The 27,400-nt window shown below is 41.5% G+C and overlaps 1 protein-coding gene across 2 annotated transcripts in view; it reads left to right on the forward strand.

Annotated features, from left to right (window-relative positions):
- Positions 1–27,400, forward strand: part of LOC149179106 (pyridoxal kinase-like) — a 338,385-nt gene that overhangs the window by 121,575 nt on the left and 189,410 nt on the right. The window lies entirely within an intron of this gene.

Here is a 27,400-nt window from a genome sequence, read left to right on the forward strand (position 1 = left end):
TCAGAAAAGATGTTCGGTTTTCAGAGAACGATTCAGATGAATCACTGGGATAATCTCGACCTACTTTTTGTGATACAGATGAAGATTTCAGTGAAGGATAAAGACAAATTCAGTGGATGGTTCGTTACTATTCTATGAAGATGTTTTGATGTTGTCACTACAAAATGTTTTCCAATGATACCACAGTGATCCGTCTTGATGCTAGTACAATGATATGAAGTTTCAGTTCACAATTTGGATGTTATGACATTGATAAGGTTGCGATACTGAATGGTGAAGGATGACTTGATGGAGGGAGTCTAGTCTAGTTTGTAAGGGTCTTGGTCATCTCATCTTGATGTTGATTTGGGGTAGCATCGGATGTGCTATAGCCATGAAAATTGGTGGAGAGGCTAAAGCACATGAGATCTCCAAGACGCAGAAATGGTTTAGGGAAATTCTATGATGGAGGGAGTCTATTCTAGTTTGTAAGGGTCTTGGTCGTCTCATCTTGATGTTGATTTGGGGTAGCATCGGATGTGCTATAGCCATGAAAATTGGTGGAGAGGCTAAAATGCATGAGATCTCCAAGGCCCAGAAATGGTTTAGGGAAATTCTACCCGGTGAGAGAGATCAAAATAATTAATATTTTTAATGGATTCCTAAATCTAAACTTAGGAAAATAAAAATATTAATGGGTATTAATATAAAACTGTGTTGGGTTGTGTTATATTCTTTCCACGACTAGCCCACGTAGTTAACCGAGGGGGTTAGAGGGGGGGCTCCGACTCCCCCTTTGTTGCGCCGATTGCGTAGCAGGGGGTTCACAGGGGGTTTGAGGGGTGCAGGTAACCCCCCTCTATGGGATCCGGGGGTTTTTTGGACCCTATATTAGGTTGGGTGAACCTACCTATGGTTTTGTGCATGTTTTTCGCACATGGTTTTGGACGCGATGGTTTTCGGTCCATGGTTTTGGACACGATGGTTTTCGGTTCATGGTATTGGATGCTTCAGCATGTATAACTATGTATTGTAACACTGAAAGGAACATAATGAAAAATCAAGCTGGTAGTCCCAGTTTTGGGATCCAGTGGAAAATCATTGTGTATATGTGTTTTATGTGTTATGTTCTCGCATTGTTTATATTCTGTGTTTTAGAATTCGTATGTAGGTAATTTCTATACAGGGTTAAAACCTACATTTGGTATCAGAGCCAGGTTTTGGCTTCAAGGGGACGCCTTTATTGCTGAGGGGTTTTGCTCGGGCCTGTGGTAGACCCTGTTCAGTGGGAGATTTGTGGGATCGATTTTGGTGGTGAAAGAAGATGGTGAACAGTGGAAAGATAGAGATCGAGAAATTTAATGGTTAGAGTTTTGAGTTATGGAAACTCAAGATGGAGGACTGTTGGTGGATAAAGACCAGTGGATCGCGGTAGATCCAGGTACTAAACCAACAGGAGTGTCCGATGAAGAATAGAAGAAGTTGGATCGGAAGGCAAAGAGCACAATACGATTGTGTGTCTCAGATTCAGTATTGCTGAATGTATCAGGGAAGCTACGACGAAGGCTTTGTGGAACAAGTTAGGGACTTTCTACCAATCTAAGTCTCTGGTGAATAAACTGTTCCTACGGAAAAAGCTGTATAACTTGAGGATGAAAGATGGAGACTCGGTGACATTGCATTTGAACGCATTTAATACTGTGGTAAGTTAGTTATTATCTGTTGATATAAAAATTTCAGATGAAGATAAGTGCATCAGCTTGTTGTGTTCTCTGCTAGATTCGTGGGATAGTTTGGTTATTGCAATAGGTAGCAATGCAACTGCCTTGCAGTTTGATGAAATAGTCTCATCTTTGCCGACAGAGGAAATGAGATGGAAAAATATGGAGAGCCAGAATGGTGATGCCTTGTTTGTACGAGGATGGTCCTAAAACAGAAACAAAAATAAGTCATCGAGTGGGAGGTTTAAATCTAGAGGGAGATCTAAATCTCTAGGAAAACTTATAAAGGTGGTGTGTTGGAAATGCGGAAAGGAAGGGCATTACAAAAGGGATTGTAAATTTAAAGCTCCTGATAAAGGAAAGGGATCTGATGATGCTCCTTCTGCAGAAGCGAAAACCACTTCAGATGAAGGTGGGGATGTGTACTTGGCTTCTTCAAGTACACATGTAGATCATGAGGCATGGTTGATTGACTCAGGGGCATCATTTCATTCACTCCCCATAGAGAGTGGTTTTGCGAGTATGAGAAATATGATGGTGGTGATGTCTTCTTGGGGGATGACAGAAAGGCTAGAATCGCTGGTCACGGAAAAGTAAAGTTGAAGTTGCAAGGTGGAAGGGTTAGAATACTTCCGGGTGTTTTGCATATTCCTGCATAAGCCGGAAATCTGATTTCTGTAAGCAAGCTGGATGATGCAGGTGTAAAAACAATGTTCGAGAAGGATACCTGCAAGATGGTTTGGGGAGCACTGGTATTGATGCGGGGAGTTTGGATTGGAACTTTGTATAAGCTGCAAGGTAGCACTGTTGTTGATGGGTGCAACAGTTTTGTGGTTCCTGAAAGTGGAGCAGAAAATCTAGTGGTCTCTGGAGAGAAGACCATGTTGTGGCATCAAAGGCTTGGACATATTGGAGAAAAGGGCTTCCGAATGTAGGAATTTACAGGGTAAGTTCCTCAAACAGAACACCAAAGGACACCGCTCACAAACAGATCACAGATCAATACACCAGTACTTTTGACGTGGTTAAAACCCTCAAAGAGGGAAACAGTCCACGGCCTGAGCCAACGCGGCCACTTCAGGCAATTTATTAATAAAAGAATGAAAATTTACATAAGCTTCTCTCATGGACGGTTACCCTACAAATGACCCTCTATGCTCTTTAAATAGAGATCATGGACCAATCGGGTGTTAAGCCACGGATCAAGTGTCGGTAATACCAAGGAGAGAATGAACCGTCGGATCACTACATATCGTAATCGTCGGATTGTAAGTTACAAGTTACAAAATGTACATAGTAAAGAAACACACTTTACCTAACTCTATACTAGACCAAGTTATACTTAACTATTTCCTATGTGTCGGAATATCCTAACATCCCCCCTTAAGAACAACTTGGGATAGGATTGAAGGATTTACAAATATGACAAAATAGGAGAAGGAAGGAGGCACTAGATCCTATCCCCCCTTAGTGACAACTTCCTGAACTCCAACCATAAATCGAAGTTTAGTGAACTTCGCCTCTGTGAGAGCCTTTGTAAAGATGTCTGCAACTTGATCATCTGTTGAACAATATTGCACTTCAAGAACATGGTCGTGAATGAGCTTTCTGATGAAGTGCATGTGCAATTCAATGTGTTTGCTGTGCTGATGTTGGATTGGATCTTTGCATAGTTGAATGGCACTTTGATTATCACACCAAAGTGTAGTCGGATGTTGCTGCTGAACCAAGAGTGAACACATAACCTGCAGTAGACTTCCGATCATCAGGGTCACCAGCCCGATCGGAATCAGTGAAACCAACCAATAGAGGAGATGCTTCGACACTGTAATGAATCCCAAACTGAACTGTACCTTGAACATAACGAAGTATTCTTTTAGCTGCTTTCCAATGACTTTCACGTGGGTTTTGCATAAACCGAGCAACAAGGCCAACAGGAAAGGAAAGGTCAGGACGAGTATGGGTTAGATACAAAAGTTTTCCTACAAGTTGACGGTATAAGGTAGCATCAACTTCAGGAGAAGTACAAGTGACTAAAAGTTTGACTCCAGACTGAAAGGGAGAAGGGGTTGGCTTACAGTCTTCCATGTGAAAATGGCATAGAATATCACAGGCATACTTGGACTGGGAAAGGAAAATACCTTCCTTGGATTGCAAGACTTGAAGACCAAGAAAATAATGTAAGTGTCCTAAGTCTGTCATTTCAAACTTCCTTTTAAGGCTATACTTCACATGGTTTATAAGGTTGGGATCACTACCAGTCAGGATAAGATCATCAACATAAAGAACAAGAATGATAAGAGACTTGCCCACTTTCTTGGTGTAGACAGTATTGTCAGAATGACACCTAGAAAAACCATTTTCGAAAAGAAAGATATCCATTTTGGCATACCAAGCTCGAGGAGCTTGCTTGAGACCATAAAGGGATTTCTTAAGCTGACATACAAGGCTGGACTCTGTTTGTATAAAGCCAATTGGTTGTTCCATATAGATTTCTTCATGCAAGTCCCCATGCAAGAAGGTGGATTTAACATCCATCTGATAGACTTCCCATTTGAAAGAGGCAGCAAGGGAAAGAACAAGGCGGATAGAGTTCATTTTGGCAACAGGGGAGAAGGTTTCAGTGTAGTCAATGCCTTCAACTTGTGAAAAACCCTTAGCAACAAGACGAGCTTTATGTTTATCAACTTTCCCATCTGGTCCATACTTGGTTCTGTAAACCCATTTGCATTTAACAAGTTTTCGTCCCTTTGGTAGAGGAACAAGATCCCATGTATCATTTGCCAATAATGAATGATATTCTTCATTCATAGCTGCTTCTCAATCTGGATGGCCTGAAGCTTCTACAAAGGTGTCAGGATCATAATTCACTGAAGCTTGAGCCAGTAAAGAAGAGGCTCTATCAAACTGAGAACATGTACGTTGCTGATCTGTAGGATCACCGGCAAGATCACCTGCTGCATCCCAAGTAGCACAGACCCATTTTGGAAGCTGAGGAGCTGAAGGAGGATCCTGAGAAGGTGGGGGAGGATTGTCATCCTCGCTTTCATCATCTGAAGAAGAAATATTTTCAAAAGTAGAAGAGATAGGAAGAGGTGGCACATCTGCCGAATTAGGCTTGTAGGCCGATATATTTTCAGCAAACTTTACATCTCTTCTAATGATAACATTCTTGGACTTTAGTGGAATAAGTCTATATCCTTTGACATCTTCAGAATATCCAACAAAAATACATTTTTCACTCTTAGGTTCTAAAGCTTTATGTTTCTCATCTAGAATATGGGCCCATGCTTCACTTCCAAAAACACGAAAGTGACTTACATCTGGTTTAATTGAGCTCCATGCTTCTTTTGGAGTGATATTCTTTAAAACCTTAGTAGGAGTGCGATTTATTATGTAATTTGCACAGTTAATTGCTTCTGCCCAATAATTAAGACTAAGTCCTTTAGATTGAAGCATACAATTAGCCATTTCCTTTAAGGTGCGATTCTTCCTTTCAGCTACACCATTTTGTTGTGGAGTATATGGAACAGTATGTTGCATTTGAATTCCATTCTCAGTGCAAAAGTTGATGAATTTGTTGTTAACATATTCTCCGCCATTATCAGATCTTAGCGTAAGAATTTGATGTCCAGATTGTTTTTCAACAAAGGCCTTAAAGGCCAAGAACATGTTAAATACTTCACTCTTGAGTTTTAAGAAGTATACCCAAGTGCGTCTGGAGAAATCATCAATGAAAGCTAAGAAATACTTGTAGCCAGAGAATGAAACAACTGGAAGTGGACCACATAAATCACTATGCACGAGCTGTAAAGGGGCTGAGGTGTGCCAAGAGGCACGTTTTTCAAAACTGTCTCGATGATGTTTTCCGAGTACACATCCGGAACAGACACCATCTCTGCAAGATACCATTGGAAGACCTGTCACCATATTTTCTTTACATAGATTCTGAAGAGAGCGATAGTTTAAGTGACCAAATCGCTCATGCCAAAGTTTGCTCACTTCATCATTATGAGCAACAAATACCGAGGGAAGATTTGATGACCCAAAGTTGTGAAACTTATACAACCTTGTAGAATCATCAGCAATGCCTGTAGCTAAAATCTGTCTAGGATCTCTTAGGTCCTTAATTACAACATCGTGAGGTGAAAATTCAATGATTTTACCTTCACCTGAATGAGTTATCTGATATACAGATAGAAGGTTGCAGGATAAGGTTGGAACACATAATACATCATTAAACTGACCATTGTCTATATGAACAATTCCAGTCCCTACAACACTAAGAGATCTATCATCACCAACATATATATTTTTGGTGTTACAATCATTTAAAGAAGAAAACATGGCTTTGTTTTTGGCCATGTGATAAGAAGCTCCAGAATCAATGAGCCACTCATGAGAATGAGAAGAAGAAGATACATTTAGTGCATAGCCAGACCGAGATGCTTGACAACCACATGCAGAAAGTGCCATTCCTGAAGATGAAGTTGAAGTTGAAGAGTGCTCCAAATGGATGTTATGCTTCTTCATTGCTGCTTCCAAGGCTTCCATCTTCTTAAAGCATTTGGATTCTAAGTGGCCATCTCGATTACAAAAGTTGCAATGTCTATTAGTCTTCTTCCCTTTGTTTTTATTTGTCTTATCATTTTGTTGAAATGATTTTTCATTTTGAGGCTAAAATTGCTTAGGACCCTTGTTTGGTTTAGGACCATTCCTTTTAGGATACAACTTCTTAGGATTCTTTGGATTTGGTTGCTGCTGGGCGGCTAACGCTTTCTTGGAAGAGTTTCCAAGATTAAGAAGACCAAGGTGTAAGAGTTTTTCTTGTTCTCTTATTAAAGAATCACAAAAAGAATCAAAGGAAGGGGACTTGTAGTCTTGTCCTTGAGAAATGAGGGCTTCTCTTGTAGAATGGAAGGTGGAAACAAACACAGAGTATGATGGTCCCAACTTAGTAAGAATGGAATAGATAAGGTTACTATCTTCTTTCTTAACCTTAACACCTTTCAAGAGAAGTCTAAGGGTCTTGAACTTGGACAAAAAATCTTCAATGCAAAAAAATTATTGGGGTCCAATGTAAGCAACTCATTTTCAAGTTGATGGGCTCTACGTTCATTTTTGATTCCAAAAACTTTAGTAATCTGTTTCAATGCTTCATCAGGAGTATCAAGTTCTGCAATATGGAATCTAAGATCTGGAGAAATAGACATCCCTATCAACCCATGTGCTTGATTTTGCCTATTTTCCCATTTAGCTGCCTTATCTTCATCTTTCGGTTTGGTTTCTTGGCCTGAGGCTATTCTGTAGAGACCTTTACTTTTAAGTAAATCCACAATGTAGGACCACCATTGGAAGTAGTTGGTGCTGTCAAGAATAACTTGGCATGGACTTTCCATTTTAACATAAACTGAAGCTATAGATGCTGAAACTAAGTGTTTCAATGGAAAGATCTCGAAAAATTAGGCTGTTTAAAAAAAAACGGTTCTGAAAACGACTTCCGGATGAAGAAGTTATGGCTTTTTGAAGAAAATTTGATGAAGATGCCGACGAAGTGCGGGAATGTGCGGAAATGAAAAAACCGCCCCTACAAAAAGGAGACTTGAACTCAAGACCTCTACTCTCATAAATTAGCTTTGGACCAAGTGAGCTATACAAAAAGTTTGAGAGAGAGGGGGGGGGGGGTTGAAGCTTTGGGTTGCGTGCTTACTTTGAGAAAGCTCTTTTTCCCTACAAAACAAAAAACACAAAACCCAACACGGACATACAAAAAAAAAACGAACCTTGCGGCTCGAAGTTAGCTTTAGCCGGAAACTAAATATTTTCCTCAATGTTTCTGATTTTCCGAGATCACACTAAGGCGCAGCGGAAAAGAGCATACGCATGAGAAAAATCCTTCCTCTCTGTTTCTGATTTGCCCAGATCGCACAGAGTCGCGGGGCAAAGAGCATACGCAGAAATGAAAGGTATAGATCCGGTAATAAAAAAGGCTAAATAAACTGAAACCGAAATAAACAGAGAGAAAATAACTGTAAACTGCAAATAAACACTGTATACCTCCAGATCTTAAAAATGACGTAGCTAGGGCTACCAGAAACCTTTTCGCATGAAACGAAAGGGGTTCCTCACTGGAACATATGCTCCCAACACAATAGAGCAGTCCACTCAGCCCGAAAGTAGTCAGAAACAGTAGATCTAGGAAACGACAGTTGGATGCAGTTCTACCGGCTTCAGATTTGGATCACCAACGGACGCGGCCCTCAAATAGCTTTGATACCATGTGGGAATTTACAGGGTAAGTTCCTCAGACAGAACACCAAAGGACACCGCTCACAAACAGATCACAGATCAATACACTAGTACTTTTGACGTGGTTAAAACCCTCAAAGAAGGAAACAGTCCACGGCCTGAGCCAACGCGGCCACTTCAGGCAATTTATTAATAAAAGAATGAAAATTTACATAAGTTTATCTCATGGACGGTTACCCTACAAATGACCCTCCATGCTCTTTAAATAGACATCATGGACCAATCGGGTGTTAAGCCACGGATCAAGTGTCGGTAATACCGAGGAGAGAATGAACCGTCGGATCACTACATATCGTGACCGTCGGATTGTAAGTTACAAAATGTACATAGTAAAGAAACACACTTTACCTAACTCTATACTAGACCAAGTTATACTTAACTATTTCTTATGTGTCGGAATATCCTAACATCGAATACTTCATGGTAAAGGTATGGTAGAAGGTATGAGTAATAACTCTTTGGATTTTGATTTCTGTGAAAATTGTGTATATGGGAAGCAGAATCGGGTGAGTTTCCCCTCTGGTGGTAAAAGGGCGAAACATATATTAGAACTTGTGCACAGTGATGTGTTTGGACCTGTGAAGGTTCTATCACTGGGTAAGTCTGTGTACTATGTATCATTTATAAATGACTTCTCAAGGAATACATGGATATGTTTCCTTAAGAAGAAATTTGAAGTCTTTGATAGGGTTAAAAAATTTAAGGCTCTGGTGGAAAACCAGACATAAAAGAAGATAAAGGTGTTGAGGACAGATAATGGTGGAGAGTTTTGCAGCAAGGAATTTGAAGAATTCTGTAAGAAGTGTGGTATAGCACGGCAGAAGACTACTCCATACACACCTGAGCAAAATGGAGTTACAGAAAGAATGAACAAGACGTTGATGGAAAGGGCAAGAAGCATGCTCAGTGGTGCTGAGTTAGGACAGGAATTCTGGGCAGAGGCGGTGGAGACAGCATGTTACCTGGTCAACAGATCACCTTCATCAGCGTTGGAGGATAAGACTCCACAAGAGGTATGGACTGTTAAGAAACCCTCTCTTTCACATTTGAGGGTATTTGGATGGGATGCATATGTACATGTTCCAAAGGAGAAAAAAACGAAGTTGGAGAGTAAATCTGAAAAGTGCATCTTTATTGGGTATAAGGATGGTTTAAAGGGTTATAAGCTTTGGAACCCAGTAACAAGGAAGGTTGTGTACTGCTAAGATGTGCTGTTCAGAGAGGTGAAAGATGTTATTAAACATGAAGTCCAACCAAAGGAACCTGAGAAGATAGAGTTTGAACTTAAGGAGGAAGAATAAGACTCTACAGTAGAGGAGAAATAAGAAGATGAAGAGCCACAAACTTCGAGTGTGAGAAGATCAGTTCGAGAAAGAAGGCAGCCAGAAATGTATAGTCCATTTGCTTTCTATTCAAATTTTGCTTTATCTGTTACTGATGATGATCCTAGAACTGTGAAGGAAGCAGTAGATTCAAAGGATGGAAAACTCTGGAAAGAGGCCATGATTGATGAAATGGCATCTTTGCACAAAAATGAGGCTTGGGATCTGGTGGAGTTGGCGGCTGGAAGGAAATCCATTGGCAGCAAATGGGTGTTCAAGAAGAAGACAAATGCAGAAGGAAAGGTGGAGAAATACAAAGCTCGGTTGATAGCAAAAGGTTATTCCCAGGTGCCAGGAATTGATTTTGGTGATATTTTTTCTCCTGTTGCCAAGGTAGCTTCTATTGGATTACTTTTATCTGTTGCTGCTTCTTTTTATTTTGAGGTAGAACAGATGGATGTGAAGACAACATTTCTTCATGGGGATCTGGAAGAGGAGATCTACATGAAGCAACCTAAAGGTTTTGCGATGAAGGGTAAGAAAGAAATGGTATGCAAGTTAAAAGAGTCTCTGTATGGGTTAAAACAGTGACCAAGGATGTGGTATCAGAAATTTGATACATTTATATGGGGACTTGGCTTTACCAAAAGCAAAACAGATCACTGTGTGTATTTTAAATTAATTGGTGACCGTGTTATTTATCTGGTCTTGTATGTGGATGATATGTTGCTGGTTGGAAATGACAAAGAAATTATCCAGGATTTGAAGACCCAATTGTCCTCCAAATTCGACATGAAAGATCTTGGTGCTGCAAACTATATCTTGGGCATGGAAATTAAAAGAGACCAGGAAAAGAGGAAGCTCTGGTTAAACCAGAGGAAGTATGTCGAGACAATACTGCAGAGGTTTAATATGCAGGATAGTAAACCGATGAAGGTCCCTATTCCTGTAGGTGTGAGGTTATTTGCTGAACAGTGTCCCAAGACACAAGAAGAGGAAGAGGACATGTCCCGTGTTCCATATGCAAGTGCAGTCGGTAGCCTGATGTATGCAATGGTCTGTACTAGACCAGACATTGCACATGCAATGGGAGTATTGAGCAGGTTTATGTCAAAACCAGGGAGGGAGCACTGGACAGCAATGAAGCGGGTTTTCAGGTATTTGCGTGGCACTAGTGATTATGGTTTGTGCTACCAAGGAAGATCAGGATTGGACAAAGTGTTGGATATTCGTGGCTTTGTTGATGCAGACTGGGTTGGAGATCTGGATTAGAGAAGATCTACAAGTGGGTATGTGTTTAACCTATTTGGAGGTGCAGTCAGTGGGATGAGTAAGAAACAATTTATAGTGGCACTATCAACTATAGATGCAGAATACATGGTAGCCACTCATGCAAGCAAGGAAGCAGTTTGGTTGCAGAGGTTGTGTTCAAGTATGGGGTTAGTACAGGGAGCTATAAGGATAGATTGTGACAACCAAAGTGCAATTTTCTTGGCAAAGAACTCTGCATATCATTCAAAGACCAAGCACATTGATGTTCAGTATCACTTTGTGAGGGATATGATAGAAGACAAAAATATGTTGCTGGTAAAGGTGGACACTTTGAAGAATACTGCAGATGCATTGACAAAATCTGTGAGCTCTGAGATGTTCTCTTGGTGTAGAGAAACAATGGGCATTGCAGGGCTGGATAAGTGACTAAGCTCTCTTGTGGCCCCCTGTGGAAAGAAAACAAGAAGTGGGAGAATGTTGTCTTATATTCTTTCTATGACTAGCCCATGTAGTTAACCAGGGGGTTAGAGGCGGGGCGGAGCCCCCCCTTCGTTGTGCCGATTGCGTAGCGGGGGGGTCACAGGGGGTTTGAGGGGTGCAGGTAACCCCCCTCTATGGTGTCCGAGGCAGCGCCTTGGAAAATTTTGTTTTTTGGACCCTATATTAGGTTGGGCGGACCTACCTATGGCTTTGTGCATGTTTTTCGCACATGGTTCTGGACGCGATGGTTTTCAGTCCATGATTTTGGACGCGATGGTTTTCGGTCGATTTTATTAGATGCTTCGGCATGTATAAATATGTATTGTAACATTGAAAGGAACATAATGAAAAATCAAGCTAGTAGTCCCGGTTTTGGGATCTAGGGGAAAATCTCTGTGTATATGTGTTTTATGTGTTATACTCTCGCATTGTTTATTTTCTGTGTTTTAGAATTCGTATGCAGGTAATTTCTGTACGGGGTTAAAACCTATAAATTGGGTGAGAAGGTTCTAAATGACATGGATCAAGCCAAATCTAATCTTAGCCGTTGATTAGAGATTTAATCTTGACCATTGAAGACTCAACAGAAAAAGTATAGGAGGAGGCTTGAGGGTCAGTTGGAGATACACCAAGGTGATCAGTCAGTTCGACTTTCTGGAGCGGGGTTTGCTGAGAGAAATCGAACCAGTGATCAGAGTTGCAGCGAGGGGCAGTGAGTGCATAGTAGAGAGGCAGAGATAGTGCTGGGAGACTAGCGCAAAGGCAGAGAAGGCTACGTAGAGCTAGCAGGAGCCACACAAAGGACAGAGTAACTGCGTAGAGGGCCAGAGGTTCTACGTGGGTGACGCAGAGGGCCAGAGAAGCAGCGCAGAGCATTTGTAGGCCGACGCAGAGGCCAGGAGTGCTGACGCAGAGCCTCAAAGAGGCGTTGGAGAGAGTTTCGTGGAGCAAACTTTCAGAATATCTGCTTCTGAAGAGAGGTATTCCTGCCAAATAGATTTCTCTGTCCGGTGAGCCAGTTAGGCACTCAGTTGTACTCAAGAAAAGCTGCTTAATAATAAAACCCTTAGAACTGCTGCACCGGTTTTCCCAAGTTGGGTTTTTTTCGGGGACGATTGTCCAAAAATAATGGTGTCCCTTGTGTGTTTGTCTATTTCTTTTAGTTGATGATCTGTGGATGTTGAGACTGCATTGTGTTTATTTCAGTGTTTTTGTGGTTAAATAACTTGTTCAGTAATTAAACAAGTAGATGAATAAACCAGATAGTGCAGGAAAATTTCTAACGGGTTAGACTTAGAAATTTCAACATGGAATGAGAGGGTTACAGATCATAGGAGAGCTGAAGGCACCAATTGAATCAGAGAATTTGCAGCAGAAGCAACTGTCCCGAGAGACAAAAGCTGTTCCTAAGCAGAAAGTAGGAGAGAAGGAGTGACGCAGAGGGACCTGCGTCATCATTTCGAGCCAGAGAGAGGCCAACGCAGAGGCAGTGGAAGGTAGAAAAGGCTAACGAGGAGCCACGTCATCCTACTCAGCCAGGTAGGAGTGACATAGTTGGCCAGAAGAGCAATTCAGCCTTGCTGGGATTGCGCAGAGCCAAGAGGCTCAGTTTCTTCAATTGCTGGGGCATAGGAAGCTGTGGGCAGATTGTGGAGTGTGAAGTTGGTGGGGTGTTGTTGCTGTCGACACAGAATAGTACCTAACGGGACAGAACCAAAGTAGAGGGAGTTGCTACCTAGCGGATTTCTAGCCAAGAAATCCAGATCAATGTTACAGGAGCAAAGGGGATCGGAGAGGTACGATTCAACTATTGGCAGAAGGATTTCTAGGAGGGAAATCGAGACTCAGAGGGAGTCTAGAAGAGAACTTCCAAGAGGGAAGTAGAGACTCAGAGGGAGTCGAAGAGAGAACTTCCAGGAGGGAAGTAGAGACTCAGAGGAGTCGAAAAGAAGAGAAGAGATGGCAATGAACGGACTGAGGGATCAGGACAGGTTGGATGGAGCATTCAACTTTGTCATCTGGAAGGCCAGGGCCCTGTCTGTTCTGGATAGACATCACATCAAGGCGTTTGCCTTGATAATCGTGGCTATTCCAGTGGACCCAGCTGATAACGAAAGGTATGAGGATGCGATGGCCAAGGCAAAGTGCATAATCCTTGATGGAGTCAAGGATCATGTAGTTCAACATATTGTTGAGAAGAATACGACAAAGGAAATGTGGGATACGTTGATGACATTGTATCAAGGCACTTCCCTGCGAAGGAAGATGCTACGGGAGAATCAGTTGCGGTCATATCAGATGCAGAAGGGGGAGCAGATAGATCACTTCCTCAATAGGTTGTAGGAGATTTGGGACCAACTGACTTCCATAGGAGCCACGCCAGATCAGGAGTTAATGGTGAGGACCGCCCTGAACGCAGTCTTCGAGGAGTGGGAGACATTCGTCCAAATTATTTTGGGCAAAGCGACTCTTCTAGGATGGGAAGAATTTTGGGCAGCTCTTCGCCAAGAAGAGATCATATGGTTGACCAAAGCGGGAAGTAGCAGCAAAGGAGCCCAGGTCAAGAAAGAGGAGGAAGAGGATGCGGCTTTGGCATCTGCGGGGCAGCAAGGGAAGAGGATGAAGAAGACATCTCGAAGATTAAGTGCTTCAACTGTGGGGAGCTGGGCCATTATGCAACCCAGTGTCCCAAGAAGAAGAATAAGGGAGAGGGTTCTGACTCCAAGGTAGAACCGGATAAGGTGGAGAAGGAAGTAGAGGATGATGACGATTGTGCCATGAGTGCTCATGTACCTCTAGAGAAGAGGTGGGTGACATCGAGCTGTAGTCAGGAAGACTACAGGAGATGTGGGGCAGGATCCTTGAGGTACCCAAACTCTTGGGTCATATTTGGCTATAAGAGCCCTAAGAGATAGTAGCAGGATGACGGATGTCGATAGAATCAAGATGCCGATGGAGTGGCAGAACAGTGCTAGAGTGCAGTAATCCCTGTCAACGCAGAGGGTTGCAGCAGTGCGAGAGGCACAGAGGAGGTTGCAGTAGTGCAGGAAGGCACAAAGGTGTTTGCAACAGTGCGAGAGGCACAGAGTTGTTGCAGCAGCGCAGAGGCAACAAAGGGAGCACAGGATAGCAGCAGAGAGAGCTTCAACATCAGGAGGGCTTCTAGCCTAACAAGGATGTCAGTAGTTGGGTAGATCAATTACCATCGTCTCAGTAACTGAGTTGCAGTGCAACAGTAGTAGTGGTAGTGCTATGGGCAGCACGATGCAGCATGATGAGAGAGGGTTGCAGTGCAGATGCAGTGTTGGGAGAAAGGACCAGCAACAGCACGGATGCAGAGGGAGTTGCCGTACAAATGTAGCAGTGGCAGTGGCAGAACCATGGGCAGTAGTACAAGATGTAGTAGTGCAGAGGATGTTGGGCAGCAAGGCCAAACATCAGTACAAGTACAGTGTCGGATTCAGGTTGATGTTCAGTGGAGGAGCATTACTAGAGCACATTCTTCGCTAAGAGGGAGTGTTGATTTGGGGTAGCATCGGATGTGTTCTAGTCATGAAAATTGGTGGAGAGGCTAAAGCACATGAGATCTCCAAGACCCAGAAATGGTTTGGGGAAATTCTATTCGGTGAGAGAGATATTAAAATAATTAATATTTTTAATGGATTTTTAAGTCTAAACTTAGGAAAATAAAAATATTAATGGGTATTAATATAAAACTGGGTGAGAAGGTTCTAAATGACATGGATCAAGCCAAATCTAAACTTAGCCATTGATTAGAGATTTAATCTCGGCTGTTGAAGACTCAACAAAAAAAGTATAAAAGGAGGCTTGAGGGTCAGTTGGAAATACACCAAGTTGATCAGTCAGTTCGACTTTCAGGAGTGGGGTTTGCTGAGAGAAATCGAACCAGTGATCAAAGTTGCAGTGAGGGGCAGTGAGTGCATAGTAGAGAGGCAAAGATAGTGCCGGGAGACCAGCGCAGAGGCAAATAAGGCTACGCAGAGCCAACAAGAGCCACACAAAGGGCCAGAGTGACTGCGCAGAGGGCCAGAGGTTCTGCGTGAGTGACGTAGAGGGCCAGAGAGGCAGTACAAATCATTTGTAGGCTGACGCAGGGGCCAGGAGGGCTGACGGCGTGACGCAGAGCCTCAGAGAGGCATTGGAGAGAGTTTCGTGGAGCAGACTTTCAAAATATCTGCTTTCGAAGAGAGGTATTACTGCCAGATAGATTTCTCTGTTGGGTGAGCCAATTTGGCACCCAGTGGTACTCAAGAAAAACTACGTAATAATAAAACCCTTAGAACTGCTGCACCGGTTTTCCCAAGTTGGGTTTTTTCTAGGGACGATTGTCCAAAAATAATGATGCCCCTTGTGGTTTGTCTATTTCCTTCAGTTGATGATCTGTAGATGGTTGAGATGGCATTGTGTTTTTTTAGTATTTTTGTGGTTAAATAACTTGTTTAGTAATTAAACAAGTAGGTGAAATAAACCAGATAGTGTAGGAAAATTTCTAATGGGTTAGACTTAGAAATTTCAACACTTGAATCTACTGAAGGAAGAATTTGATTAGGTTTGCCCCTAGAGTGGGGTTTTGCCTTGGCATCGTGCTTACATCTTGTGTTCTTTCTATTTCGTTGCTTGGCATTAGTCTTGATGATAACAAAAGATAAATCGTAAGAAGTAATAATAATAACGAAAACATCACAAGATAATGTCATTAATAAGGGAAATCATTTAACTGCCAACTCCTTGGATTTCCCAACAGAAGGGTTAGACGACTTGGGAAATGGAAGACGCTCAGCCTAGAAAGCCTGAAAAAATTCAAAACCCTCCCTTGAAATTAAATTTGCTTCAAATCTTCAATTTCAGCACATATTCTTCAATAGCTGGCCCTGCAAAAAATTCTAGAGACTAGATCTTACCCTCAAGGGCCTAGATCTAGCTTTAATCCATCAAATCTTCTTGAGAATCGCTTGCACAAATAAATATACAAATACCCAAACCCTAATATATACAAAAATTTAAAATGCGATACCTAGCTGCAAAACAATGGTTAGAAAATGAAATTTATTATACAAAATATATTTACAAAATATACATGTGTACAATGCTTAGAAGGATTTTGAAGAATAAATTTTTTATAGACTTTGACAATGGGCAGATATATTTCGAAAATTAAGTGTTAAACCACAACCTTAGCGAAGTTAGAAAATCATATAAAATATTCAAAATCCAAACATGGTTAGCCCGTGCCCATTGTTTGTGAACTTGGAGCCCAAGGGATGGGGAACCTGCAAACACTACATATTTTTCTTAAGAAGAAATTGTTAGAACATACAATGAATCAGATCACCTAAGATAAGCCCTAAACTTACCAATAGAATGTTCCTATCATCTACAAATGAAGTAACGGTTTAAATGATATTTGATGCGTAATATAAGAATGTACATACCCAACACATGCCACAAATCAATGAGACAAAGACACCATGAACTACACCCCAAAGTCTTTTATTATGATGATCAGAACGTTCCCAACAGAACAACGACTTTACACTAGCGATTGCAAAATTACATCAGAGACACTAGTGATTACAAAATTACATCAGAGGAGAACTCATGATCAAGAGATCAATAGAAGCAAAATGCCTTCTATCTCTATTTATAGAGAAATTCCTCCAGGTGGAAAATAGCAGTTAGTTGGCCTGATCTTCATCAAAATAATTTCGACCGTCGATAAATCTTTGATGATCTTTTAATCTCTGCCGTTGAAAATATTTATTTTTGAGGAATTTTCGAATTTATCATTAAAACCACTTTTTATTTGCTCAAAAATAATTATTTTGAGCTAATTTCCTTTAAAATTTGACTTTGACATAACTATCAAAGTCCAAGAGTCCAAATTTTCTTGAAATTTCCAATATTCCTTTGGTGGGGGACCTCCAAAAATTGACTTCTTTTAGACTCACGAATTTTCCCCATGGAGAAATTAATTTCTCTAACATTTTAATTTTGACTTAAATTAATTAATTTTCTGACTTATGATTTAATTTTATTTTTGCCAAAAAAATTAATTAATTGACTCATGAGGGGATTAATTATTTTTCTACCTTCAAATATTTTAGCCATGGTGTTTAAGTATGAGGGACCATGCACTTACATAAGATTTCACAAGTTCAACCCTCAAAGGGGGAATACCCGTTCTGTATAGACCTTCAAAATATTTACCCAATTCTGCGACACAATATGATCTAGTAGACCAAGTGGTCTTTAATAAAATAATATAATCAACTAGCTTAAATTATTCCCAAATCACTTTTACAATAGACTCTACTAAGAACACTATGACTTACCTAAGACTTTGACGATAAATTCTACCTTAGCTTTGGGGTGAGGCTGGAAGGAAAAACTCTGCCGATCATTTGTGTTTAGAAACACAAATAATTAGTGAGATGACAAACCTCCTAGGATGAAATTCATCGCCAAAATAATAGGCTTACCTAGGTTGTTACATATCAAACAGTCGTACTAGCATCATTTATATTATAATTTTGTAGAATGGGTTTACAATGACATAATAAACAACTGACTGATGATTCTGAACTTCGAAAAAATTCTTTCAAGCTTCCGGATCTTGCTTCCTTAGAATGTTCAAAAAAATGGGTGCAACAAACCCCATAGGTAGTCATCACTCAAGACAAAGGGGGAAGAAAAATTGAAACCTAGGTTCTATGGGCCATATAGAATTGTGAGACGAGTTGGGGAAGTGGTCTATGAGCTTGAGCTTCTTGAAAGATGTAAAATTCATAATGTCTTCTATGTTACATGCCTCAAAAAGGCCTTGGGGAAGCATGTAGTCACTTCCACTAAGCTCCCACCATTGGAAGAAGGAGAACTAATTCTGGTTTTGGAGACAAGGGAGCGGAAATTTAGGAATAGAACCGTGAAGGAGTACCTGGGGAAGTGGAAGGATTTACTATTAAGGATGCTAGTTGGGAGGGTGAACAAGTGCTCAAACATCTGGAGTTAAAATTGCTTGAGGGCAAACAATCTTGGGCGGGGAGGACTGTAATGTCCCCAACCGCTTAGGAGGCATAATATGGGGTTCTGCTAGCTTAATAAAGTTCTCGTAGGCTAAGGCGGAGAAAAATTTAACTAAGGGAACGTGATTTTCCTAGGAAAAACATTATAAATGTTAAAGGGGTGAAAAGGGGGTCACATCCTAGGTTAATGAAAAGTCACTTTCAATTTATAAAGTGAAAGGTTTTTAAAGTGACTTTATGAAATTAAAAAGGTAAAATGACAGCAAAAATGGGCACTAAGTTATAAAGTGGGAAAAGTGAGGAGTCCCTCTTCATTCTATCTTCTGTGATTTGAGAAAAAGAGATTTTGGACAAAAGCTTAGGGTTTGAGAAACCTTAGCCACCATTGCTAACTTTAGTGTTGAAACTATACACCCTAGTTGGTTTAGAGAGTGGAATTACCCAAATTTCGCCATTGTGCTACCAACAAGAAGAAAATTTGCAGAAAATAATGGAGGTGAAATGTTTTATTAGTTGATTTTATCTTCTAATATTGAATTTTCATATATCTTTGACAGACTAAGACTATTCAAGAAGATTCCAAGGTTCAAATCCCGAACCTAAACCATAAGAAGGGATAGTGCACTGTTAAAGAGGTGGTAGATCATTGTTGAGGTGGCTGAGTTTATCTTTGCTACGAGGTCGAGTTCCTTTCTGTTGAGAGTGGCCAAATCAGTTTCCCAAAGGACTGAGTTCCCTTCAGAATAACTGCTGGTCGAGTTTCTGATTTTCTGGGTTGAAGTTTTCAGAGAGAAAGGGTCGAGTTCCCTTTATCCAAACTGCTGGTCGAGTGTCTCTTTGTGGGTTGAGCTCTACTAATTTCTGGAGGCCGAGTTTCCTTCCTTCTTGGTTGGACTTGCGCTCCTCTAGTGATAGAATCTATTGTTGGAGGGATATTGTCCTGACTTGTTGGCAGAAAAATGGGGGACGTAAATTGTAGAAATTTCATATGCTGTAGCCCCAATCCAGTTTTAAGTCTTTGCATAAGGTTTAACGCCCAAACCCCAACATGACATATGGTAGGTGCATTCAACTCAAAACAAGAGACCACTCTACTTTTCTTTTCACTTTAACAGCGGATACTAGAATTAAATGCAAATATACCACAACGTTTACATAAAGATTTTAGTTTAATGACCCTGGAAAAGCTTAGAAGGGAAAAACCAGTTCTAGGGAGGATTTTAATTGCTTCTTAGGAAATAATTACACAACAGAGATAGAAACAAACTTATCTCCCTTTTTGCTTGCTGAAGTCACAGGCAGATTTACATAGAAAATCATGCCACACAGTCATAAACTCCGCCTGTAATTTGCCTTGATTTCTGTGCTTGCTGCCACCCAACAGTGCCTCAAATTTTGTGCCAAGAATAGCAGAAATCTTCTCTGAAATTTCTACCTCAACTCTGACCAAAACAGCCTTGAAAAACTCACTACAGGACCCTCGAAAAATGTGCTGATTGTCTAGGAAATTTCAGCAGAGACAGGACTCGGTTTTTGTGCCAGAATTCCTACCTCGATTTGCATGCTCAGTCAGGTGAATGTGCCCTTGAATTTTGGGCCTGATAACCTCTAGAAACTGCCTTGAAATTGTACCTTCTCCCTCGATTTATGTGCCTAGAAATTTGGGTCAGCTCTAGACTTTTTGTGCCGGCTGATTTCTTGGGATTCGAGCCTCTTATTTGCTGTGCTTCCTCCTGCAATTAATGGCTGTAGCAGCCTCCTCCTCCTTTCTAGCTCTCCTTCTCTTCTCAATAGCTTATTAGAATATTGAATGAGAGCCTCTCTTCCTTTTTCCTTTTTTGTCTTCTCAAACGATGAGAACCCCAACCCTTGAGATCTAATGGTTGAGATTAAATCTCAGTTCATTAGATTAGGGGTGGAAATCAGTCTCTCACTTGATTCCTTCTCTCATGTGGTCCCCCTCAATTAAAGAGCATCCTAGAATTTTTTTTTTAATGTTTTATACAATGTGCATTTTTTCTCTTATAAAGTCACTTTTAAAACATAAAAATCACTTTTCTCATAAAGTCACTTTATGACACAAGTGACATTAATAAATTAAAGTGCATGGTACATAACCTATAGAAAGTAACTTTGCTCTATGACATTGATTAAATTCATAATGTCCCAAGGCAAAATGTCATCAATGTGTCTTCCTAGGTTGTTAAATTGGCAACTAGGGCCAAACTCCATGTGGGTCAGCTTATTTATGGCAGCTGATATTTTTATTGGATCCCTCTCATCGAGAGGTGTAGGATTGATCTAAAGATCAACCGATTCCGATAAGTATTTATGAAGTTATGAATTTATTTATGTTATGGCCAAATTGTTAAGTCGGCCAGCATCTTATGTAGGCTCCGAAGCCCAACCGATGTGTCTATTCAACCTCTATGTTTTTAGTATAAATAAGAGAGGATTTGGAGTCATTAGCGACACCTCTTCATGTGTAGTCTCCTCCTCTCCACGTTTGGGTTTTTGGTGAAGGAGAGAGACACCATGAGTGATATGCTGGTCTTCAAGTGATGCCCTAGCTGCGGTACCTTACCCTAGCCGCAGAGATTTGGCCGCAGTAAAAGAGATCTCACACGCAGCCAAGGGAAAGGTTCTATCCGCATTAAGGAGACTCCTTACACACAGTTCATGAAGTCAACGTGATGAATCTGCTCCGTTCTCCTTACACGCAGTTCATGACAACGTGATGAATCTGCTCCGTTGTGGAAGAGTCGCAGTCATAATGCTGTTCATGAGGAGACCATTATACACTGATCATAAGGATACCTTAAACGCATACATAAGGATATATATGCAGGGCAGAGAGATAACACAACGCAGCGACATCTATATATATACGCAGGGCAGAGAGACAATACAACGCAGCAAGATCTGTATATTCGCAGGCAATGATACAACGCAGCAACAACTATATATATGCAGGCAATAATACAACACAACAAGGCATATATACACACAGGCAATGGCAATGTATATATATATATATGCAGGCTATGGCAATAAATATCTATGCAGGCAAAAAGGACGTATTAGGTGCAGCCATAAGGACGCAGCTGTGAGCTATGTATTGGGTCAATACTCAAGCCAATCACAATCTAGGTCATGGAACCGTAGTAAGTTCAGTTGATATATATTATTGTTTTGCTACAACATGATATATGAGCAGCATGATGCATGATGTATATGGGCTGCATGATGTATACGGGCAGCATGATATATGAGCAGCATGATGCATGATGTATATGGGCAGCATGATGTATGGGTAGTATGATGTATGAGATCATGAGCATCATGATGAACGAGATCATGTGCATGGGCAGCACAATGATGCATGGAGCATGGACAACATCATGATGAATGTAATCATGAGCATGGGCAGCTTGATGATGGATGAGACCATGGAAGATGAGAGCAGCTCAGTCATCTAGATCCAGCACTGTGATGGGGCAGCATGGTGCTACATGGTAAGGTGTGGCAAACAGACGAGATGCAACACTATGAGTCACCTTAGAGAATTAGTGGAAGCAATATGTCTTCAACTGATCTCTTCAGATATGAAAAGTCAAAGTGTTGACTTCTATTGTAAATGTACTATCTCTCTCACTTTCTTTGTTGAACTTTGAAGAACATAAAAGAAGAATTGATCAAGGGTTTCCCCACTTTGCCGGTTTGTCCCTAGCTGGCGCCACATCTTGTGTCCTCTTGTCTTGGCTTGTCTTCTGCAATGTATATTTATGTTCTATCGGCAGTTTACCTTAATGCTGATGTGATTGCTAACTGTGAAAATTTAAATAAATTGCTCTAGCATAGAACATACCTAAACTCAACATGGTATCAGAGCTGAGGTGAAGACAATGCCCAAGCAAGAGTGAAAGAGCAATCACCAAAGATAATAGGGACAAGACAAAAGGATCAATGGGTTCCACATCTCTCTTCTAAATTCACCCAGGGTGAAGTCGAAGTAGAGAATATTATCAGAATGGCGCAACGGAAGATTTTGATGGCCTACCTAAAAATCACTTCATTGGGAAGTTCGGATCTAAGGGTGGAACGAAAGACAGATGCCTTGGTTACAATAAGTTCGGCCATCATGCGAAGGAGTGTCTGAATGGCAAAGACACATCTCTTGATGAAGATAACAATCATTCCGGGACATCTTCAATTATCAAAGGAATAACTGGTAATGCAGGTCATCAAGGAAATGGTCGACTCTTCAAAGAAAGAAAGGAACCTCAGAATCTCTTTTATGTACTTGAATGCAAGAAGATCTTGGTGTCCATTTCAGGAATGGAAGTCGAAGGTTTTAAGGTGGCATTCGTCGATGGAAAGGTACGTGTTTGAAAATAGAATCTTTAAAGATGTTTTGGAGTTCAGGGTTGTATCAAGTTGCAGGAAGTCCACTGGGGACCATGTCCATTGACTCAGCACCGGAGGTCTGTGAGCCAGATGGTGACCGGGATGCTTGAATTCAAAAGGAGCATGAAGGTACATGTCTGAGATGTACCAAAGGAAAATGTCTCAAGGGGACCATTCCCCTCATGTAACAGGTCCACAGGCTTGGAACAACGTGTGGAGTTTGAGATTGATAATCAGGAATCTCACGTATGCAGGTGTTAGAAAGCCCTCTATGGCTTGAAGCAAAACACCCCAGGCGTAGTATGAGAGGATCTATAGCTGTCTGATGAAGCTGAGATTCACTAGGAGTGAAATCGATCCAAACCCTCCGAAGGTTGTGGATGATAGACCTCTCATATCAGCACCTTATGAGGACAACCTATTTTTGACAGGTGCAGACCCTCTCATTTCAGAAGTAAGAGGGAGTTGGGTTCCAGATGTGGAATAATAAATTGCAAGCCTGTGACTGCCTCGGGAATCTTAACTTTCAGAAGTTATATGGTAATGATGTCGAACCAGATTTTGGAAATACCTCGGAGTTTCATAAAGTCATTCACGTTGATGTTCTTGGTGAACTTCCGTCCGGACATATGTATTGCAGCTAGCATGATGAGCTCATATTTGGTTGAGCCTCACTAGATTGGTGACAAGAATCTTTTAAGATATCTTCAGGGTACAATCTCTCATGGATTGAGATACACTGCCTGGAATATTTCAAATGTTGAGTGGGCAGGCAGTGTGAAGGATCACTAGAGCACTTCTCAGCGCTGGTTCTCCTTGGGATCTGCTTCGATATCCTGGTTGAGCTGGAAGCAGAAGGTGGTGGCTTTGAGCACCGCTGAGGCAGAGTATATTGCTGCTAGCATGGCTACCTGAGAGGCAGTCTGGTTACGAAAGCTCTTCAGTGAGCTGTTTGTACACATGATGAATACCACTGTGATTCTCTGTGACAACTAGAGGTGGGATTCGATTATAGAGGAATCCCATATTCGATGATTGCTCCAGCAGATAAACATCAGATGCTACCTTATCTGGGATATGGTAAGTCGATGAGCAAGGAGGCTCCATCGCATTGAGACTGATGTATAGGTCGCTGACATTTTGACAAAGCCTCGGGGAAAGATCAAATCTATGATTTTCCTGTACGACTTGGAGTCGTCGAGCGACCCTTGTAAAAGGGTCCTGCATGTTGCATACATTGAGCTCTGGGAGCTCTGGGGGCTTGCGATTCTTACTGGAACAACATACGGCCACAGGGTGACTCATCCTCCCCTGGTGGTGTGCACTGGAACAAGATGATTCGCTCTCTTGTGGGACAAAATGATTCGCTCTCTTGTGGGACATGATGATTCGCTCTCCTGTGTAGCAGGATGACTAGTTCTCCTGTGAGGTTTGGATGATGTGTTCTCCATGACAATTGTAGCAGGATGATTAGTTCTCCTGTGAGAACGAGATTGATTGAGTTCTCCTGTCGAGGCATCCTACCCATGCAGTGAGGGACTCATGGGAAGTACCTCTCATCTGATCAATGAGCAAGGAAATGAAGATAGGGACCATAGTAGTACCGATGGACGCATCGCTGTATCTACCGTACTCCCTACGCTAGGATGACCTTCATTGATCTGGGATCAATGATACTGGTCTGGGACCAGTGGTAGGAGTTGTACCTACTATGACATTGACTTCGGGTCGGTTGAGATTGGTCTGGGACCAGTGGTACATACTCTGAGACTGACTTCGGGTCAGTGTAGGATTGGTCTGGGACCAATGGTAGGAGTGGTACCCACTATGACGCTGACTTTGGGTCGGTTGAGACTGGTCCGGAACCAGTGGTATGCACTCTGAGACTGACTTCGGGTCAGTGGAGAATGGTATGAGACATTCTCGATCAATTCTTCTTCTTCATAGTTCAACAGAGCTAAGTTGAGCAGAGCAGAGCTGAGCAGAGTAGAGCAGAGCCAGCAGAGCTGAGCAGAGCAGAACAGAGCCAACAGAGTTGAGTAGAGTAGAGCAGAGCTAGGCAGAGCAGTGCAGGGCACTGATGGCAGAGATAGTACAGTCGGACATATGGATCAGCGGATGGAGTTCTCCCTAGTTGAGAGGGAGTGTTAAATTGGCAACTAGGGCCAAACTCCATGTGGGTCAGCTTATTTATGGCAGCTGATATTTTTATTGGATCCCTCTCATCGAGAAGTGTAGGATTGATCTAAAGATCATCCGATTCCGATAAGTATTTATGAAGTTATGAATTTATTTATGTTATGGACAAATTGTTAAGTCGGCCAGCATCTTATGTAGGCTCCGAAGCCCAACCGACGTGTCTATTCAACCTCTATGTTTTTAGTATAAATAAGAGAGGATTTGGAGTCATTAGCGACACCTCTTCATGTGTAGTCTCCTCCTCTCCACGTCTGGGTTTTTGGTGAAGGAGAGAGACACCATGAGTGATATGCTGGTCTTCAAGTGATGCCCTAGCTGCGGTACCTTGCCCTAGCCGCAGAGATCTGGCCGCAGTAAAAGAGGTCTCACACGCAGCCAAGGGAAAGGTTCTATCCGCATTAAGGAGACTCCTTACACGCAGTTCATGAAGTCAACGTGATGAATCTGCTCCGTTCTCCTTACACGCAGTTCATGACAACGTGATGAATCTGCTCCGTTGTGGAAGAGTCACAGTCATAACGCTGTTCATGAGGAGACCATTATACACTGATCATAAGGAGACCTTAAACGCATACATAAGGATATATATACGCAGGGCAGAGAGATAACACAACGCAGCAACAGCTATATATACGCAGGCAATAATACAACGCAGCAAGGCATATATACACACAGGCAATGGCAATGTATATATATATGCAGGCTATGGCAATAAATATCTATGCAGGCAAAAAGGACGTATTACGTGCAGTCATAAGGATGCAGCTGTGAGCTATGTATTGGCTCAATACTCAAGCCAATCACAGTCTAGGTCATGGAACCGTAGTAAGTTCAGTTGATATATATTATTGTCTTGCTACAGCATGATATATGAGCAGCATGATGCATGATGTATATGGGCAGCATGATATATGAGCAGCATGATGTATATGGGCAGCATGATATATGAGCAGCATGATGCATGATGTATATGGGCAGTATGATGTATGGGTAGTATGATGTATGAGATCATGAACATCATGATGAACGAGATCATGTGCATGGGCAGCACAATGATGCATGGAGCATGGACAGCATCACGATGAATGTAATCATGAGCATGGGCAGCTTGATGATGGATGAGACCATGGAAGATGAGAGCAGCTTAGTCATCTAGATCCAGCACTGTGATGGGGCAGCATGGTGCTACACAGTAAGGTGCGGCAAACGGACGAGATGCAGCACTATGAGTCACCTTAGAGAATCAGTTGAAGCAATATGTCTTCAACTGATCTCTTCAGATATGAAAAGTCAAAGTTTTGACTTCTATTGTAAATTTACTATCTCTCTCACTTTCTCTGCTGAACTTTGAAGAACATAAAAGAAGAATTGATCAAGGGTTTCCCCACATTGTGGGGTTTGTCCCTGGCTGGCGCCACATCTTGTGTCCTCTTGTCTTGGCTTGTCTTCTGCGATTTATATTTATGTTCTATCTGCAGTTTACCTTAATGCTGATGTGATTGCTAACTGTGAAAATTTAAATAAATTGCTCTAGCATAGAACATACCTAAACTCAACATAGGTCAAAGGGATAAATGCACTAGGAACCACCTCCTTGGTACCAATATTTTCAACATGAATTCCATTGCATCTAACTGGGAGAGTAGCATCAAAGGCAGCATACAAACTTCACACAGGGACGAGTCTATCTTGCTGGAAAAGACCACGAGTTTCATCATTACTGCTGTGCGAGTGGACTGTGTAACATTAGTGGTATCTCCTTGCTGGTTTTTACGTAATCTGAAGGCTGAATACATGTCATAGCTCCTGCTGAAGGTCATTTTGCTTTGCTGGTGACATTCGGGTACTGTACAGTCATCTACAGCCATTCTATCCTCTATTATGCTCTGGTATTTCAAACCTCAGATCTCATACTATTGGTGGACTGTATATTTTCAGTGGTGTGTATGCCTTTAAATTTAATGCAAAGTGTACATCAGCTGTTCTCAAATGCCTCTTTCATGTGTGCTTAGTACTGTGCATGTTATTTTAATTGCCATTTTAAAAGAGACACCTACAATACATTGTCTACCGACTGTATAATACCACAGTGAACCAAACAAGTAAGCTCTGATTTTCGTCTGGAATTTTTTTAAGATATTCTAAGTGGGTATCATACAACGGATGCAACAATTATGGATGTGCACGATGAATCAAACAGCACTATGGATTGCAGGTACAGACAGTGATTGCAGCTGGGTTTGATACAGCGGCGACTCGACTGTAATTGGTGGCCGCTGTGTATGGGCTTCAAATTTGTAGCTTCCACCTAATCCTCCCGGTTGTTGACAACTTGGTGGCAGACCAACCGATAGATTATTAGATACAACTATTATATTACCTGTTGAGTTGTCATGAATCAGATTTGCAGTTTTGATGGCTGTCTTTTATCGGCTGTTACACGTCAGCTTGAATTTGATACTCGTGGCTCCAAATTTTTTGATGGCTTGGTTATGTTCCTTCTTCTATTCCTTGTTAGCAGCAGAGTAATTATATGTGTGTGTGTGTGTGTGTGTGAAGATATCCATTAGGGTAATTATATAATGAATAATGTATGAGAATTGAGATGGTATGATTTGCAAATGAGGGCCCTGTTATAAATACTAGGCAGATGTGCCCTTTCATAAGA

The sequence above is a fragment of the Pinus tabuliformis genome, chromosome 4_1 (assembly GCF_031772625.1).
Source record: "Pinus tabuliformis cultivar Carrire ecotype Pingquan chromosome 4_1, CPIR1, whole genome shotgun sequence".
NCBI lineage: Eukaryota > Viridiplantae > Streptophyta > Pinopsida > Pinales > Pinaceae > Pinus > Pinus tabuliformis.